This window comes from Grampus griseus (genome assembly GCF_964374135.1).
Source record: "Grampus griseus genome assembly, chromosome: Y".
Classification (NCBI taxonomy): Eukaryota; Metazoa; Chordata; class Mammalia; order Artiodactyla; family Delphinidae; genus Grampus; species Grampus griseus.
Genome location: NC_139016.1, coordinates 12,173,334 through 12,180,533, shown reverse-complemented (window position 1 = coordinate 12,180,533; position 7,200 = coordinate 12,173,334).

Here is a 7,200-nt window from a genome sequence, read left to right as displayed (position 1 = left end):
ATATAGGCGTCGTGAAAGTTACTTATAATCCTAACCCTTAGAGGTAACACTGGAGCTTTGCTTTACTTTTTTTCTTCTTACGGGTATTACAAATATTTTTTTATACATAGTTAAGATCATATGGGACTTGTTTCTTTTTTCCCATTAAACTTGTCATATTTCATCTGTTCCTAGATGACATTTATTCACTTCACATTGTGGATTTGTCAGTTGACTTAACACATCTCTTTTATTTTAAACTTCTAATTTCACACTATTCTGAGCTGTAAACAAAGAAAAATGGTGTGATAAGAGGTCTTTAATTTCACATCATTTATGATAAGACCACTTTAAGGTTAGGGGTCCAGCAGAGATTGTGGGAGGGGTGTGGAGGAACAGAAGGAAATGCAGGCAGCACTGTCCCTGTCCACTTAACACCCGGGAGCCTGTTGGGCTACTGAGCCTAATCCTCTGCCCTCAGAACCTCCCTCCTGCCACTCAGAGCCCAAGCCCTGCCCTCAAAACCCCCACGCAGGGCCTGATCTCTACAGTCAGAGAGCCCCTCTGAGAACCCCTCCAACATGCTGGATCTAATCCCCAACCACACCTCCCACCCAGGGCCCTACTTCGAAACTCCAGAACTCCACTCCAGAATCCCTCCTTTCCACGTGCTGCCTCCCCGCTTCAGCCCAGATCCTAAGCAGAGGCCACGCCCCACGCCCCACCTAGGCCTCGCCCCCAGGGCCTTTTCCAGCTGCTTGGGTCCTGAGCCCCGCCCCACACTCATACGTCACCCCCAACCACCTAGGTCCTGCCCCACCCTATACCCCACCCCTGCCTAAGTTCCACCCCTTCCTAAACTCTGCCCCAATACCCAATCCTTTTTTTTCTCCTCTTTTAGATTGGGTTTTGTTTTACCTTGTTGATTCATTGTTATTGATTCTTTTACATTTTTATTTTTCCTAATAAATCTTTTATTTTTCTAATTTTATTTTATTCTTTATACTTTGTTAGTGTTATCTCCTTTTGACTTTTTCCCCTCCCCCTGCCTTTTTTTCTCTTGTTTTATTTTAACTTCTTGCTGTTGTTTCAATTATAGTTTTATTTTTCCCGATATATTTTTTATTTTTCTAATTTTAGTTTGTTTTTTATTCTTTGATATTTTACTGCACCTTTCTTTCTCTCTCTCTTTCTCTCTTTTTTCTTTCTTTTTTTTTTTACATTTTTATTGGAGTATAATTGCTTTACAATTGTGTTAGTTTCTGCTTTATAACAAAGTGAATCAGTTATACATATGTTCCCATATCTCTTGCCTCTTGCGTCTCCCTCCTTCCCACCCTCCCTATCCCACCCCTCCAGGCGGTCACAAAGTACTGAGCTGATCTCCCTGTGCTATGCGGCTGCTTCCCACTAGCTATCTACCTTACGTTTGGTAGTGTATATATGTCCATGCCTCTCTCTCGCTTTGTCACAGCTTACCCTTCCCAATCTCCATATCCTCAAGTCCATTCTCTAGTAGGTCTGTGTCTTTATTCCTGTCTTACCCCTAGGCTCTTCATGACATTTTTTTTCTTCTTAAATTCAATATATATGTGTTAGCATATGGTATTTGTCTTTTTCTTTCTGACTTATTTCACTCTGTATGACAGACTCTAGGTCTATCCACCTCATTACAAATAGCTCAATTTCGTTTCTTTTTATGGCTGAGTAATATTCCATTGTATGTGCCACATCTTCTTTATCCATTCATCCGATGATGGGCACTTAGGTTGTTTCCATCTCTGGGCTATTGTAAATAGAGCTGCAATGAACATTTTGGTACATGACTCCTTTTGAATTTTGGTTTTCTCAGGGTATATGCCCAGTAGTGGGATTGCTGGGTCATATGGTAGTTCTATTTGTAGTTTTTTAAGGAACCTCCATACTGTTCTCCATAGTGGCTGAACCAATTCACATTCCCACCAGCAGTGCAAGAGTGTTCCCTTTTCTCCACACCCTCTCCAGCATTTATTGTTTCTAGATTTTTTGATGATGGCCATTCTGACTGGTGTGAGATGATATCTCATTGTAGTTTTGATTTGCATTTCTCTAATGATTAATGATGTTGAGCATTCTTTCATGTGTTTGTTGGCAGTTTGTATATCTTCTTTGGAGAAATGTCTATTTAGGTCTTCTGCCCATTTTTGGATTGGGTTGTTTGTTTTTTTGTTATTGAGCTACATGAGCTGCTTGTAAATTTTGGAGATGAATCCTTTGTCAGTTGCTTCATTTGCAAATATTTTCTCCCATTCTGAGGGTTGTCTTTTGGTCTTGTTTATGGTTTCCTTTGCTGTGCAAAAGCTTTGAAGTTTCATTAGGTCCCATTTGTGTACTTTTGTTTTTATTTCCATTTCTCTAGAAGGTGGGTCAAAAAGGATCTTGCTGTGATTTGTGTCATAGAGTGTTCTGCCTATGTTTTCCTCTAAGAGTTTGATAGTTTCTGGCCTTACATTTAGGTCTTTAATCCATTTTGAGCTTATTTTTCTGTATGGTGTTAGGGAGTGATCTAATCTCATACTTTTACATGTACCTGTCCAGTTTTCCCAGCACCACTTATTGAAGAGGCTGTCCTTTCTCCACTGTACATTCCTGCCACCTTTATCAAAGATAAGGTGTCCATATGTTCGTGGGTTTATCTCTGGGCTTTCTATCCTGTTCCATTGATCTTTCTGTTTTTGTACCAGTACCATACTGTCTTGATTACTGTACCTTTGTAGTATAGTCTGAAGTCAGGGAGCCTGACTCCTCCAGCTCCTTTTTTCGTTCTCAAGATTGCTTTGGCTATTCGGGGTCTGTGTTTCCATACAAATTGTGAAATTTTTTGTTCTAGTTCTGTGGTAGTTCAGTGGTAGTTTGATAGGGATTGCATTGAATCTGTAGATTGCTTTCGGTGGTAGAGTCATTTTCACAATGTTGATTCTTCCAATCCAAGAACATGGTATATCTCTCCATCTATTTGTATCATCTTTAATTTCTTTCATCAGTGTCTTATAATTTTCTGCATACAGGTCTTTTGTCTCCTTAGGTAGGTTTATTCCTAGATATTTTGTTCTTTTTGTTGCAATGGTAAATGGGAGTGTTTTCTTGATTTCACTTTCAGATTTTTCATCATTAGTGTATAGGAATGCCAGAGATTTCTGTGCATTAATTTTGTATCCTAATACTTTACCAAATTCATTGATTAGCTCTAGTAGTTTTCTGGTAGCATCTTTAGGATGCTCTATGTATAGTATCATGTCATCTGCAAACAGTGACAGCTTTACTTCTTCTTTTCTGATATGGATTCCTTTTATTTCCTTTTCTTCTCTGATTGCTGTGGCTAAAACTTCCAAAACTATGTTGAATAACAGTGGTGAGAGTGGGCAACCTTGTCTTGTTTCTGATTGTAGTGGAAATGCTTTCAGTTTTTCACCATTGAGGACAATGTTGGCTGTGGGTTTGTCCACGTACCGCAAAATCAAAACAAAACAAAAAAAACCACTACTAGCAACCATGGTATAATATTTATGAATATTAGTGTGTGAAATGCCCCAAAAAGTCATCAACAGGGGAGGAGAGTTATGTCAGCCCGATTTCTTCAAGAATGCTAGGTGGGGTTTCAGCTTCCTGTTGAGGGAAAATGTGAGGTTTTGGTAAGCAGATCCCAGGAGGCTTCAGAATGTGAAATTGACAATGAAAGTTGTGAATGTTTTAGAGAATAAAGCAAAAAAGAAAAAAAAAACCTTCTTTTAAAAAAATCAATATTATAGGAGCATTCTGCATCTGAAATCAGACAACTATTATTTTCAGCATTCAGTACTATGGTTGCTATAACACAAAAATCAGATCCACTGACAACCTACTGGCAATTTTTTAAGTCACTGTTACTGACTTATATGTAGAAAAGATACATTGTTAAAATTCAATTCCTCTCCCACAAATACAAAGCAGAACAATTAAAGCTCCTGTGTTCCCAAAATTCTTCAAATGCTGTTTCTCATGCTCTTTTCTTGTTGTACCTTTATAGTTAAGTATTCTTGTTTGGTTTTTTACTCTTAAATTAACTATCCAGAGAAGCAAGCCTTCAGAAACAGTCACCAAACCTCCAAAGGCAACCAGTGGCATTTACATGCAACATACAGAAACAATGCTCTAAGACAAAAAGCCCTATGTAACAACTGACAGTCATTTTTAAAATTCAAGGAAGGCAAAACAGAGCAGGACTATCTAGAAAAAGATTTTAATTTTCCAAAGTAACATACTATATTTTAATGGAAGAAAATAGTATAATTATATTATATCCATCTAGTAAATAAACTTACTTTTGCATCCTAATCATGATATAGCACAAAACAAATTGAAATAAAAATTACAGTAAACCATAAATTTTTAGAACATCAGGTTTAACTCTGTATGAAAACGACAATGTTTAACTCAACATTGTAATCTTAAGTAAAATGCTTAACTCGATAGACTGTTTCCTTCTTTGAAAAATAAAAATATGACAGTTCTTACCTCATGTGTTGAGATAATCAAATAAGATAATTCTCAATTTCTCATCAGATAGCCCCATCCAAGTGCTTCATTAAAATGAGAATACTAAGAATGGAATAACTATGTACCTCCCTAACACTACAGTTTGGGCATTGGCCTTCTTTGGGCAGTAAAGTAGTTTGAGTGTATATACAATTTTTGGACTTCCCTGGTGGCACAGTGGTTAAGAATCCACCTGCCAATGCAGGGGACATGAGTTCAAGCCCTGGTCCAGGAACATCCCACATGCCGTGGAACAACTAAGCCCATGCTCCACAACTACTGAGCCTGTGCTCTAGGACCTGCGAGCCACAGCTACTGAGCTCATGTGTCACAACTGTTGAAGCCCATGTGCCTAGAGCCCATGCTCCATCCTCAACAAGAGAAGCCACCACAATGAGAAGCCTGTGCACTGCAACAAAGAGTAGCCCCCACTTGCCACAACTAGAGAAAGCCCACGTACAGCAACGAAGGCCCAACACAGCCAATAAATAAATAAAAATTTTTAAAGTATATACAATTTTATAAAACCAAAATTAGCAAAGCATAAAGTATAATAAACTGAAATAAAATTAAAACATTTTACCAAACTATAACTAAGTGAAAGTACTTAGGTTTAAACAAATTAAGATTTTTACTTTTTTTTTTTTTTTTTTTGCCGTACGCGGGACTCTCACTGTTGTGGCCTCTCCCGTTGTGGAGCACAGGCTCCAGACGCGCAGGCTTAGCGGCCATGGCTCACGGGCCCAGCCGCTCCATGGCATGTGGGATCTTCCCGGACTGGGGCACGAACCCGTGTCCCCTGCATCGGCAGGCGGACTCTCAACCACTGCGCCACCAGGGAAGCCCAAGATTTTAACTATTTAAATAAAATTAGCACTAATACCTTTAAGGGTTGCTTACTAGTTAACAATAAAAAATGTACAACGTATTTTTCTGACATAGTTTTCAGATCTTAAAGAGACATTGATACTGTCATGTGGCACAAACATGACTCAATACATAAGGCGGGGACTTCCCTGGTGGCACAGTCGTTAAGAATCCGGAAATTATGTACTATTAAACACAAACAAGTACAGATTATTTTAAATGACTTTGTTGGAACAATGATATTTTACACTAAATATTATTCCTAAGGCAGTCTGAACCTGGGAAGAGTTACATAGATTGTTTCATCATAGCATTTTTTTTTAAAGGGAAAGGCATATTTGACTGCTGAGGATTCATTGTGATTATGATCGTTTGGTCGCTTGATTTTTTTTTTAAACATCTTTATTGGAGTATAATTGCTTTACAGTGGTGTGTTAGTTTCTGCAGGGGACACAGGTTTGAGCCCTGGTCCGGGAAGATCCCACCTGCTGCAGAGCCACTAAGCCCGTGCACCACAACTACTGAGCCTGTGCTCTAGAGCCTGTGAGTCACAACTACGGAAGCCTGCGTGCCACAACTACTGAAGCCCATGCGCCTAGAGCCCGTGCTCCGCAACAAGGGAAGCCACCGCAATGAGAAGTCCATGCACCGCAAGGAAGAGTCACCCCTGGGGCTTCCTGGTGGCTCTGTGGTTGAGAATCTGCCTGCTAATGCAGGGCACACGGGTTTGAGACCTGGTCTGGGAGGATCCCACAGGAAGCAGAGCAACTAGGCCCATAAGCCACAACTACTGAGCCTGCGCATCTGGAGCCTGTGTTCCACAACAAGAGAGGCCGTAATAGTGAGAGACCCGTGCACCGCGATGAAGAGTGGCCCCCACTTGCCACAACTAGAGAAAGCCCTCGCACAGAAACAAAGACCCAACACAGCAAAAATAAATTAATAAACTCCTACCCCCAACATCTTCTTTAAAAAATAATAATAACCCCTGGTCACCGCAACTGCAGAAAGCAGCCAAAAATAAATAATTTGATGAAGTCCAATTTATGGATTTTAAAATAAATAATAAGGCATTCAAAATTCTTTAGTTCCCTGTTTTACCTTAAATATTATATAATGGCACAAATTAATTTTACTTGCATATTATTTCCACATACACTTTTATGTGACAAAAATAGGTGACTCATTACAAGACATAAATTCATACAGAATATAATCATACTATGTTTTAGTTTTCTTGAATCTGTCAACATTTGTAGACCAAACCACCCTGCTAATTATGGCACTGTTTATACTAACCCAGTATTCCAGCTCTACTTTCTTTAGTAAACATTTTAACAACTGCAGATTTTAAGCTTAATAAGATTAATCAGTTCATTACTGTTAAAATTAATGCTGTTTCTTCTTAAAAGATATATGTATTTAAGATGAAATATTATTCAGTGTTCATAGGTCCAAATTTTTTAAGAAGTTGTGGGCAGGAATAAGCTATATCAAGTTATCATATAGAATAAAAATTTTAAAATGGGGTTAAAGCTGCAGACAGGAAAATACAGTAAGTCCCCTACATACAAACAAATTCCGTTCCAAGAGCATGTCCATAAGACCAGTTTGTTCATAAGTCCAACAAAATGAGCCTAGGTACCCAACTAACACAATGAGCTATATACCATTGCTTTTACAATTGCTTCTCGATATCCTGGGCTTGAAATAAAGATACTGTACTACTATACTCTATACAGTACTGTACAATAAAGTACACAAAAGCACAACCACTTGTAGAGAATGTACACATGTTAA